Genomic DNA, 13,330 nt, shown 5'->3' on the forward strand with positions numbered 1-13,330 from the left:
AACTGTGAGTTGTAATAATAATAATAATAATAGAAAAAGAAACTGTGCAACGACTTGCGTCCATTTTATTTCAGCAGGTTTAATCAGATGTGTCATTATTTTTAATCCTGTCTAATCCTTTTGTCTCCGCAGTTAAAAAGAAGCAAAAAACAAAACAAAACAAACAAAAAAAAAAAAACATAGAGTCAGTTGTGGTTAAATCTTAAAATGTTACTGAAATAGTGGTAAACATTCAAAATCGTTTTCACTGATAACCAAAGGCAAGAGGCACAGCTTGCTAGGTGACTCTCAGCTGGATGAAGGTGGATCCAAACTTACATTCTACCTCAATCCTAGAAATATCATTAACCAGAAATAAGTCTTATAACAGTTCTTAGTAAGATATATAGTCTTAGTAAGTTAATATAGTCATTTATAATAAAACATTCCAGTCTTACCAATCTTTGCTGGACGGCAAATATGATGAATGAAAATAACAGTTCACTGAGCCAACATCTTTAGTTCAATATCAATGAAAATGTTAGATTTGCTGGTTTTGATTTGACCAGTTATTTAATCTTCAATGAATAGGCTACACTTGATTTAGGTCATTTTGAGAACTCTTTTCTACCATTCACTAAAATTCATTTTTATAGTGTGTGAATATCCTGTCACTTATGGAGGCCTGTTTACAATCAAACTTTAAAATGACCTCAACCCACAGGAAACTGTGAAGCTGCTTTACAAAAGCCATAACAGCAACCATTGCGCAACCAATTACACAATTATCCTGCACACCTTCTAAAATAATTCTTATCACAGCCAAATAGTTGCTTTTGAAATGAATGTGCCAACGTACTTTTGCATAGATGCAATGGTTTATAGGTTTTTAAGATAGATGCTGCATGTGTACACTGTAAAAAGGAATTTAGGAGGATATTAAATATAAACCAGGGAGATTTATTAAGATTTCATTCACTCTTGTTAATTTGCAATTGGCCGTGAATATTTTTAATAATTCATAAAAAAAAAAAGCAAAGAACATTAGCTCATTCGATTTCGTAAAAAACGAAAATCCAGAGAAAGTTTTTGATTGAAGTTTAAGATGTTGATCCAGTCGACCGTTATCCTCATTGGTTGTGTGCAGTGTGCAGTAGAGAACTGTAAGACTGATATGTTTGGGTTGTATTAAGAACAAAAAATAACCTTAACTGTGCTTGAGACAATGTCAACAATTTCTGTTTGTAACCAGTTTGAGCTTTAGCTAAATGGTAAGGTGAACTATATAGCTAGCTTAGCTTCCGAGGTACTCATTGTCAATGAAAGGCACATTGTGGTTACAGTTAATTTGTTTCATTAAAATATATATATATATATTTTAAAAACTGTCCTAACCATAAACCAATTCCTGTTTTATGTTTCTTTTAACCATGGCAGGATAACGAGGAAAGCTATCATTTTGAATTGAGCTGAATCATTAGTCCCTTTTAAGATGTTGACTTACACGCTTTCTACCTAGAAATAATTCAAATCCGTGTAAGTAAACAATCTACGCGTTATCACACCCGTTTTAAATGTTAGATGCTAACCGTTTGTTTTATCAGTGTATAGTTGATTTGATGGTCACCCAAAGTGGGAGAACTCTGTGACAGCTCCCTGCGCCCTAATTAACCTCTCTGAGATTTGGCTCCTTGCGACTCTCAGCCTGCTTTCCCCCACCATACCCTCTCCGCCCACTTTGTTAAATGTGTTAAAGGAGAAAACACACTTTAATCCCTCCCTCTTACCCCCGTTTTTTTTTTTTTTTTTTTTTTGTGCATTATGCGCCCCACGCAGCAGCAGCAGCAGCAAAGCAGCAGCAAACTTTACAAAACATGCAAAGCCCCTAAAATCTGCTGCACGCGACCTGGGCTCGTGCGGGGCGCCGCAGCCGGGCAGGTGCAAGAGGCGCGAGGACCTCTGCTACTCGGGCCTCGTGCTCCCCAGAGTGCATGCACACAAAAAGGAGGAAAAAATAGAGCTAAAAGAAAAAGAAAGGGTAAGAAGAGTGGAGTCTGTCTGAATCTCCGTGGAACGTTTGAATCCAGTGGAGCAAAGACGTTTGTTTCGTCTAACACAGAGAATCACAATCACACAATCTACTTAACTTTTGAAAGTTACAATTAAAGATGTGGGGTTTTGAGTGTCATTTGGTGGCCAGGGGAGAACAGTCTGGTTTATTTGTTTATTATTTTTTTTAATCCAAGAGGAATCTAATTATCCCGGAAGGCACCGTTTCAGGTCAGGGTTTCTGTCTCAAATATTAACACCTTAATTAGAATCTTACCAGATTAAAAGTATCACTGCGGGCTCTTTGTGATCTGACTTTTAGGCAGCAAATATCAATGACGTTTTAACTAAGACTAAATCTAAAATAAAGGATTTATATAACACCTTTTTTATGTGGGCAATATACACATTTTTATTATAATTATTATATTTTAAGGATTCATTTTTGAGTTGTCTCTTCTTGCTCTTGTTTTGTTCTTGCGCAGTCTCCTGATTTGTTATATTATATGCACACCGCATTATAAATGCCGGGGCCCTTCTCCTTCTGATTATTACCAGGGGTAATATTTCATCGGCACCGCGCAATCTTTGTTCTCCGTGAAGATAATAAATGGCCTAATCGTTATCAGCAAACTGCTGGGGGTGTCAGCGCCGACCGAGGCTGGAAGCAGGGTCCAAAGTGCTGCTGAATAAATTGGTGTTCCTTATCTCTCCCTCCCAGATTATCGCCGCCTTTTCAAACTCGCACAACAAATACATTCAATGCATCTAATGCATCATTTGGTGGAAGGGGGGAGATGCCGCAGGTTGATACAGACAGACAGGCGTATAGGGGAAGAGACATATTTACACGTTTTTTTTTTTTTTTTTTTGTTTTTTTTTTTTGTTTTTTTTACACCAGTAGGCTCTATTTGGCCTTACACGGGGAGCTTATTGGTCAGACGTTTTGGCACATCAATACAATATATGCATCACTACAATATGAAGCCTATCTGTCTGATTGATCTTAGGTTAGATGAAGACCTTTGATTTTTTTTTTAGGTCAGATTTTGATATGCATGTTTTAATGTTTGACAAAATATTTTGTAGCTTTTAATTTGACCTGTAATGATTTATAGACTTTTCATTTATCTAACGGGGGGAACAACAACAACAAACAACGCGATAAGGCCTAATTTCCTAGTTGATTCACTCCCTAATAAATACAATTAATTATGATAGCACCACTTTCACCTCCACAACAGAACCAAGGCGTTATTAACAAGCACTATTAGTTGTTTTTTTTTCCAGTCCAGCTATCCGAAGCGCAAACTGACCAGTTTTTTTCCTTCTTCTTTGTTTCTCTTTCAGACAGGTGTTATCGTTTTTAACAAACTGCAGTGGCATTTTGTTGAACGGTAGCCAATTTCAGCTGCCATGTAAATCATATCAGAGATTTTAAAAAGTATAATTAATGTCAGCCGAGTTTTCTTTCTTTTCTTTTTTTTTTTGAAGGAATAATGACAAAAAGCGTGCACCCCGTTCCCCTTTGCGCGTTGCGGACCTTTTCTATGCTATACAGATTTGTTTTTTATTTTATTTTTTTTAAAGTGGAAAATAATGAAAAATAATTTTCAGTGTTATAAAATGTGACGCAAGCGTATATGAGCGACACTTCTCGAAAAAACTGAATAAAATATTTTCCAATAGACACACGCGCTTCTCTTTTAATACCGCCGCATCTCCAGCGGCCCCGGTGCTCTGATGGTTTCCTAGACAACCCAGATAACGGGCCAGCGGTTTTCCATATCGGTCCCGGAGTCTATTATAGCTCGGGATTAGCTCTCTTTCCGAAAAGGTCATGCGCAAAGTCACCAAACCTGCTCTTTTCCTCCGCCATATGCCCCCCCCCCCCCCCCCCCCCCCCCCCCCCCCCCGCATAAGCATGCGTGTGTCATTTTCATTTCATGCCATTAGACTAATAGCGCTGCACCTTTTCCCGGCGCTTATAAAAAGTAACACGTAGAAATGAGCCAGCTCCTCCAGAACTGGCGGCGGCAGGAATCTTCAGGGCTGAAGCTGCCAAGCCTCACGCTGCAGGAGTAAAGAAATGTGCTGTTATACAGCGCCCCCTGGCGAAAAGGAAAAGTACTGCAGCAGTGCGAGTCTACTCCTCGGTCAGCTGTCAGCCAGGACCCGTCACCCTACAGGGCTTCTTTGTTTAGCTGTTTAGCTCTGCTGAGTGACAAATAGAAAGTAATTTAGTTATTTCTAGGAATCATGATTATGCTCGCGAAGGGTTAGTCCTATTATTCCTAATATACCCCAGCGTGGGTCTCAAGTTCTCAGGGGTTTTAGTCAAGTTACAGTAGCTTTAAAATTTTTTCAAGCCACCGATTTTTTTTGTTGTCTTTGTTGGGACTTAATGTAGTAGGTCAACACAAAGTGGTGCATAATCCTGGCGTGCACGGAACATGATTCCTTGTTTTCCAAGTAATTTGAAAATAAGATTCTGGAAAGTTCGTCAAGTATTTGAACCGTCATTTTTTTATATAACAGTTGTAGGTCTTTGGGAGGTACAAATGCTCATTCATTTCAAGTAGCTCAAGCTAAGTCAGATTGGATGGAGAGCATTCCAAAAAGGCTCAAGTTTCAAGTCTTCTCAAAGATTCTGAATTGGATTTAGGCCTTGATCGTGTCTTGGCCTCTCTAACACATCATAAAAAGCTTTGCTCCAATCCATTAAATTGTTGCTCTGGTTGTACATTTGGGTTTGTTGTCCAGGTGAAAGGTGAAGTCTCTGCCACTGTCTCAAGTCTTCCTCCAATTTTCTTTTTTCCAGCGTCACCAACTATTGAGCTCCATCGATCTTTTCTTCAGTTCTGACCAGCTCTGCAGAAATAAGCTGCCACAATCAGATTTCACCATGGAGGTTAGTGCAGCTTTAATTTTCTTCCACACATGCATTTTGCCTCTTAATCAAAAACATTGATCATGTGGCAAGAGCACCGTCTTCGAGATGTTTGCTCTACCTCCTACATGGATTGTCGCCCAATGCAAACAGAGCTTAGGACAACAGCAGCGTTTTTCTTGCTGTGAAGAGTTGTGACTCTCTGCAGATCTTCCAGAGTTGGCATGGACTTATCGAGTAACTCTCTTATCAATGCTCTCCTTGCCAAATCTGTCACTTTGTGACATGTGAAAAAGTTCAAATGGTATTCATGCTTTTACATCGTACTATACTATTGTGCTTACAAAGTCCTTTGAATATAGTTTAGGAACCCTTACACACTTGATGACTGCCTTTCCTGGAGGGTGGCTTCTGAGAATTTATCTTCTTTATTTTGTTTCACCTCTGCTTCTACGCTCTCAGATTTATGAAGTTTGTCAACCATAGGTCTGTTCTCCTACTGCTTAAATGTCACTTTTTTCCCCATAAAATATCCTATATGATGGCATCAGACGTAATGTTTTTTCAAGTGGAAAATATGCGGCCTCAAATTAAAGAATGGACTTTTAGTTATCTTCGACGACCGTTTTTTTTTTTCTGGACAGAAACTAAATAACAGCTCAGAATTACAAGGACTAGGATGGAAATGACTGGTGGTTTTGCTAACAAATAAAACCTAGAAGAAAATGTTAAAGGGATATGAAATCCAATCATATTCTATTGTAGTCAACGGAAAGGCAGGAGGTTCTGTCGTGGACCGGCAACCAGTCCAGGGTGTACCCTGCCTCTCGCCCAATGACCCCCAGAGATGGGCACCAGCCCCCCCTGTGACCCTGCAAGGATAAACAGAGACAGCCGATGGGTGGATGGAGACAGAAAGTCGACCTGCTGTTATGCAAAGTTTTTGTGACGTAATCTAAAACTTTAATGTAACATTTATCCAGTTCTAATCTGCAGAAATAAATCTGTTACATTGGAAATCCAAAGAATTAAAAAGTTGCAATAACTTGGCTGCACGAGAGCACACACCTATCGACCGTTACTTTGTGAAAGCACCTTTTGATACATTTTCACTCTTCTTTGTTGGAAGTCTGTCATTATGTAGCTAACATCCTTGCAAAAGTTCTCCAGAGCTCCCAGATTGATGGGATATCTCTAGTCCCCAGTCCTCTGTACGTTAACTCAGTTCTGAACATCAGGTTTGGTTCTGATGACTGGTCAGGGCCTTCCGAAGACTGGAGTTTCTTCCTATGAAGCCCTTCTTTTGTTGCTTCGAATGTATACTTGCACCCACTGTGATGCAGAAAAATAAAGTCCATCTTCATCTTCAGCTTTCTGGCAGGTACCAGAAGGTTTTGGAATTGTAGCCAAACATTCACATTTTAAGTTTGTTCTCAACAGATCATAACATGCTGGTACACAACATTTAGGAGAATTTTATCAAGACTTGGATGTTTCCTTTGGAAGGACAGTCTTCTTTAACGGTCCTGCTTCTACTCAAGGCATTCAAATAAATCAAGAGATGGTTTTCACACGTGGGACTGCTTGTCATCCAGCCTCTTCAGTGCCTCTTGGCAGCCACTCCACCCATTTTTCACCTTCTCTTCTTACTAGCTTTCACAAAAGTTCCATGTTTTATTACCCCTTTTTTACCTTGTACAAATTTGTTTGTTTTTTCAGTTGAATTGCACAGGTGTGCAGGCATGATCAAAAAGAAATTAAGACACACTTAACAACACGTGTCATATCAAGGCACTTTACAAAGTCAATTCAATCAGATCGTACAGGCAGAGTGGTTGAAATGTTTTTTATATTGGGAATCCCAGCAAATTGGATCGAGTCATTGACTTGTAGCATTCACTCCTGGGTGGGCATGCAGCGAAAGTGCACAGTTGCCCTGAGTGGATGATTGACTTAGCAGCAATCCCTCATGCTGAGGATGCATGTAATGACGGTGGAGAGCAAAAGTTCGCTTTAACAGGAAGAAACCTCCTGCAGAACCAGGCTCAGCGTGAGCAGCCACCGACTGACTGGGGGGTTTAAACACAAAAAGAGCACAGAAGCACTGTTCCAGGAGTACTTTCTATGTGACAGAAAAGTTAAAAATATTTTTTGACAGGGACCGTGTACATTAATTAGCTTTCCTGCAAATGCACCAGAATTAGCCAAAAGGCTATTTTTCATCTGTTGTCCCCGGACAGGATCTTAAAATTGTCTACCAAAAAACACAACAGTAAGAATTTTACAGTGAACAATACAAATAGAAAAAGAAATAAAAACAGCTATAACTCTTCAAAACTTGTTTAAAAATACAGAATTCATGTTCGCTAGACTACAGATTTTAGGTTAATAAAAATAGAATAAAACATTCAAATAAAATTATTATACTATATATATATATATATATATATATATATATAGATAGATAGATAGATAGATAGATAGATAGATAGATAGATAGATAGATAGATAGATAGATAGATAGATAGATAGATAGATAGATAGATAGATAGATAGATACACAGCAGAGACACAAATGGCAGCATGGTTTGGTTATGGAACAGACATTTAATTAATGCTGACCTGTCTGATGTGTTATGAGCCAGTTTATTTTAGATGCTTTTTAAAAATAGTGTATGTTGTGAGTTCTCTGATGTTCTGAGGGACAGATTACCACTCCTGAGCTGCTGTGACTGCAAAGGCTCTTTGACTGAAAGCACTTTTACGCAGAGGAACAACACAGTCTCCTCTGGCTGACCCTCGTGTTGCTCTCTGTGTGTTCCTGATCTTTACAAACGGACTGAGTGGAGGAGATGACAGACCATGGATGATTTTGTAAAACAGACAGAGGTTTGAATACTTGATGACATTTTCCCAGCTTAAAAGCTTAAAAGCTTATGTTTTAGCAAAATGGCACAATAGTGATATTTTGATGTTTTTTTTATCCAAAATTTTGATTGTCTGTTTGTAAAGAGATTCTAAAGGTTTTAGTGGTAAACATATAGAAACATAGCTAAGCAGATAAGCTCAAATCTACAGGAAAAGGGGCACTTACAGTCAGCTGCGGTAAAAGCTCAGCCAACAGCAATGTCTAGGAGAGATACAGGGTTAAACCCTGAAAGACAGGGCCAAGCGTATCATCTACAGACGCACAACGTGAAGTTGTTTGTTGGCAGCAGACCCCCTCCAGGTCATCGGCACAGCAAAGCAGAAGCAGAACAATGAACATAAAGTTAAAAGTTTAAATAAAAGTAACGTGAATTATAACAATACAATACAATATAACTGTGGTATAGTGCAGTTGGTAACACTGCGTTGTGAATATATAAATAAAATGGAACTTAACTGGATTCCAGGAGAAGAGCCAAATCTGATGTATAGAGCTGGACGTGCAATGGTTTGGTCGATGCTTTGGCGCTGCAGGACCTGGCCAGCTCAGTATTATGAAATGGATCAGCAATTCTAAAAGAACAGGACCCTTCAACACGACGATGACCCAAAACAAACACGTAAATACACCAAGGTTTGAGCGGAAATTAAAGAGCGAGGCAAAGTGTCACAAGACTCAAGTCAGGGACCAGTAGATGGTAACCAGAAGCAAGTTTCTCTGAAATTTCAGCTAAAGAGAAGGCGACAGGCTATTTATGGGGTAGCGTGTTCTTCCTCTGCTAGAAATCACCCTTTTTTTTATTACATCCTTCTTGATAGCGGCCTGTAATCTAAGCATGGGTGACATGAGAGAGCTTTGCTCATAGATCTCCTTGCTCCACTAACAGATTTTCGAAATCTTTCCACTGTTGACCTGCTCCTGCTCCTGCTCCTGCTCCTGCTCCTGCTCCTGCTCCTGCTCCTGCTCCTGCTCCTGCTCCTGCTCCTGCTCCTGCTCCTGCTCCTGCTCCTGCTCCTGCTCCTGCTCCTGCTCGGACTTCACTGCTTGTTTAATGCCCGTGTGGATTGGGATTTCATTCTTCTCTTCTCTTCTCTTTTTTTTTTTTTTTGTTTACCACAGGTCAGACTGGAAACGGGAAAACTCCCAACGACGGATTTGAGTTTTCCACCTTAAATTTCTTTCTTTGCTTCGTGGAAAATTGAGCCGATCGGCGCAGCGACCCGAGAACTTTGCGAATCCACAGGGCAGGAGTGAACGTTTCCAAAGAGCTGAGTGACGGAGGAACTGGAGTCGTCGTGAAAAAGGGAGGGAAAGCAGCGCGCAGCTGGAATGTTCCAGCAGGGATTCCCGGTGGCTGGACAGGAAGTTGGAGGAGTTCTGAGGGGAAGCGTGCTCCCAGCACCGGGTGGAGGGAGAAAGGGAGAGATGTTTCCTGTTCAGCACCCCCCCACCCCCTTTCTTATTCTTGGTGTACTTCACACCCCATAAGAACACGGTTCAGAGCGCATGCAGCAGAACTGCAAAACACATCTCATCAGGAACGCTATCAGTGGACGGTGGTTAGCCAACAGAGTAAATCATGCACAGGGGGTAGGATTGCATCAGAGGATGCAGATGTCACCACATGAAGTGAAACTTCCTGCCCATCAAAGTAGTCAGTGCCTGTTTAATGGACTCACCATCTGCAGCCCGCAGCAGAAAGTGGGTATGGCTTCATGGAAACACAGCCAGAAAGTCTGAGAAGGAGAGGTGGTGGAAGGAAAGAGGAAAAGGCAAGCGAAAAGGGGGGGGAGCGGGGATTGTAGGCAGAGATGTGACGGAGCGATATGTGGATTGCAGGAGGAAAAAAATCTCTTTGTCTCTCCTGAGCTGAGTGGACAATCAAAGTTTCCTATCAGCTCTGGAGTAGGGGAAATTGGCTGCCCTGGAAAGGAGAGGGCCACTCTTGCAGCCAATGGGAAGTGCCCCTGTCACTCTAATCAGCCCTGATAGAGAAAGTAGGAAGCGAGCGTGTGTCTGCTTTAACAGAGCGCGGCCTTGTTTCATCCGTCTTCGCACGATCCAAGACGATACAAAGTCTGGCGCGGCGTTGGGCCCTCATCTGCGGCTTATCCTCTTCACCGGGGGACGTACGCGAGCCGCTCAGCGCGTGTTTTGGCAGAACGTGCCTCGGAGAGGCATGACCATCGGTGCTTTGATGGAGCGCCATGTGGCAGAGATCAGTGGGTCTTAGTGGGAGCTGTGGACAGTCGTACACAAGGGCAGCTAGGAGAGAGGATTACTGTCTCATCGATACAAATCCATACAGAGAGAGTGGTTGACATCAGTATGCACGCTGGTGGAGACAGAGGCTCTGGAGGGGGGGGGGGGGTGCATGGAGGACGAACATCCACACAGAAAGGAAAGGAGACTTGAGGTGGCTCAGCCATCTCTCTTTTCTGACCTCCCCACATCTCCACCTACTCCATGCCAGACAAGAATGTGTCTCTCTGCGCCCCCAAAAACCCAATCCTCTGTTTGAAGTCCCATCTCCACCTTTGCGCTCACCGGGGCCGTCCCTTTTCCCCTTCCTCTCGCCCGTCGGACCGTCTCGTCTGTCAGCCCCCGCTCCTCCCCTCCTCCTCCTGCAGCTGCGCCCGGAGCCCCACAGACGCCTTCATTGTCCCGCTCTTCCTCGCCCTCGCGCTTCTGCGCCCGGCAGACCATCACACCTGCCACCTGCACAGGGCCGCCGAGCCCACGGAGGCTTTCATCCACCCCTCACCCTCGCCCTTCAGAGCCCCCCCCCCCTCGTCCCGGCACCCTGTCACTGAGGAATGGCCGCCTGCAGGAGGCAGCGGCAGGCCCGGGGCACACAGGGCCGCCGTTGTGAAGGCGCGCGTTTCGAGCCGAGCCAGAGGGAATCAGTGCAGGTGAGGAGTCCTCGGTGTTCAGATTGAACTCGTATTTCTGCGTTTTTATGACAGGATCGAAGGGGGGGGGGATTGAATAAATGCATGTTTTGAGGAGAATGCAGACCTGAGAGTGGGTGCATAATAACATGCTGACAGTGAGGGTGGTGGCTCTGTCTTAGTGATTTATGAGAGTGTGCTGTGAAGGGTCTTCTGAGCAGGATATTGTTCCCTGACTGGTGACTTCTGCCTCTTTCTTTGTGTGTGTGTGTGTGTGTGTCCGTGTGCGACTGTGTGTGTCTACTATAGAGCAAGAGAGATTAAGAGGAAGAGTACGGCAGGTGAGGCCTGAATGTAATCAATCACCGCCGCGTCACCGGGCCCTGGAGCTGCAGGCTGCGCGTTCACCTGATGTCTAGTTTAACTCTGCCGTATATTTCCCTTTCGTTTTGCTCATTCGAGATTTGCGGCAGATAAAGACGCAACAGAGTCTGCGTCGACAACCTTTTTTTTCAGGAAAGGGAGATAATAATCGAGCCCGTGCCTAAAGGGGGATCACGAGCAGCTCAACCACATGGCCCAACCAGTCCAACACGCCCTGCACAAACCCCAGCATCCACCTCAGACTCGCGCGCACACACGCTCGGCTGGCCACATCAGGATACAGTGCTGCACACGAATTCCGGTTTAAACTGTATTCTGCTCAGTTTACAGCAACAGATAAACCGCAGGGCCTGTGCGACCGGTAATCATATCCTGGGCTAGAACTGAAAGGATCGCAAGGCCTCCAGTCAGCCACAACGTGACAGCGGCCCGTCAGGGATGCAGCAGCCATCTTGGGTGGCCTCAGCCATGGTGACGTCCCTGATGGACCCCCCGATATTCAGCGGTGCCTCTTTATGAAACGCGTACAGCGGCTGGGAAAAGTATTGATACCCCTATGCATTTGTTTTCACCCCCATCTTCTCTGACACCCATAAATCAAATCCAGTCACCTACTAAGTCAATTTTCATATCAGTATTATCACAGCTGCTCTGCTTTTCAGAAAGCATCAGTGGGCAAACAAGCAACATCAAGAAGGAGCAAAGCCGACAGGTGATGGAGAAAGCTTTGAGGGAGGTTTAAAGCCGTGCGACAAGATTTAAACATCTCGCAGAGCTCAGTCCACCAGCTGAAATGAAATACAGCACAGTTGCAAACCCACCAAGAGATTGCTGTTCAGCTAAATCTACAGGCTGGGTAAGGAGAGCAGCCGAGAAGCAACCAGAAGCTCAGCGGTACCTGTGGAGGAGTTGCAAGGAGCCTCAGCTCAGGTGGGAGGATCTGTTGACGGAACGAACCACAAATCTAGTCTGAATCTAAGAGGAAATGCATTATTGAGAGAAACCAAGAAGCTTTTAGCACTAGCCGTGTAGGGGAAGGAGGACAGATGAGAGCAGAACGCAACTCTTTAGTCTACATTCAGAAAGCTGTGTGGTGGAAAATGAAGACTTTACATCTCCATCATAGAACATTAGGGTTGCAGCATCAAGCTGTGGGGATGTTTTTTTGTATTGTTTTTTTCTTTCGCAGGGACAGGAAAGCTTGTATAAGTTGATGCTCAGACCGACAAAACTAAACACAGGTAAATTGTGGCAGAAGGGGTGGAGGTTCGCCTTCCCAGAGGATGTCGGCCTAAAGGATTTGGCCAGAACTACGATGTAATGGTTCAGCGTGTTCATGTGAGAATGGCCCAATCAAAGTTCAGCCCTAATTCACATGATAATCTGTGGCAAGATGGGAAAAATTGAAAGACAAATGGACGAAAAGCTTCGCCTCCCGACGTGCAAACCCGGTAGAGACGGAGACAGACCCCAAAACATATGCAGCTGTAACTGCAAGGAAAGGTGGTTCTATAAAGCATTAGTGGCCATTAGCTGGGCCCTACTCGTTCTATTTTCTGATTTATGTTAGCGCACACTGTGCTTTGTGAGATGTTTAAAGATTGAGATGCTTTTTTAAAAATATGACTTCAAATTTCTCCAAATCCTTGTCTGCCAATGTTCTCTAATAAACCTCTGAGACCTTAACAGAACAGCTACTTTCATACAGAGATTCGATTGTACACAAGTGGCTCACTAATTCTGTCAGTTCTGAAGGCAAATGGCTGCATTGGATTTTAAATCAGGGGCAGTAAAGGAAGGGGGTTGACCACAAATGCATTTGCCTTTCAGTTCACCATAACGCCCAAATTTGTGTTTGCCTATGACCAAAAATCACACCTGAGTTCTTTAAAGTTGTGTGGTAGTAATGTGACAAACAAACTTTTAGGCCTATGCCTACTTTTGCAAGACACTGAATGTAATCTTTTAAAGTCTGGTAGGTCATTTTGAAAACCTAATGTAGGATTGTTTTCATCTCGTCTAAAAGCCTCCCTTCACCTCAGAGGTATAGGAAAGCCATCTGTTTTAGAATAAAAGTGTTGAAGCTCAGGATTTTGGCACATTTAAATGTATAAGAAATAATCTATTTTGGCCCATCTATCATTATTGTATCTAGATGTAAAAACTAAACCCCATTTGACCAAAAATAAATACACAAAGCCCCACGAA

This window comes from Fundulus heteroclitus, chromosome 20 (genome assembly GCF_011125445.2).
Source record: "Fundulus heteroclitus isolate FHET01 chromosome 20, MU-UCD_Fhet_4.1, whole genome shotgun sequence".
NCBI lineage: Eukaryota > Metazoa > Chordata > Actinopteri > Cyprinodontiformes > Fundulidae > Fundulus > Fundulus heteroclitus.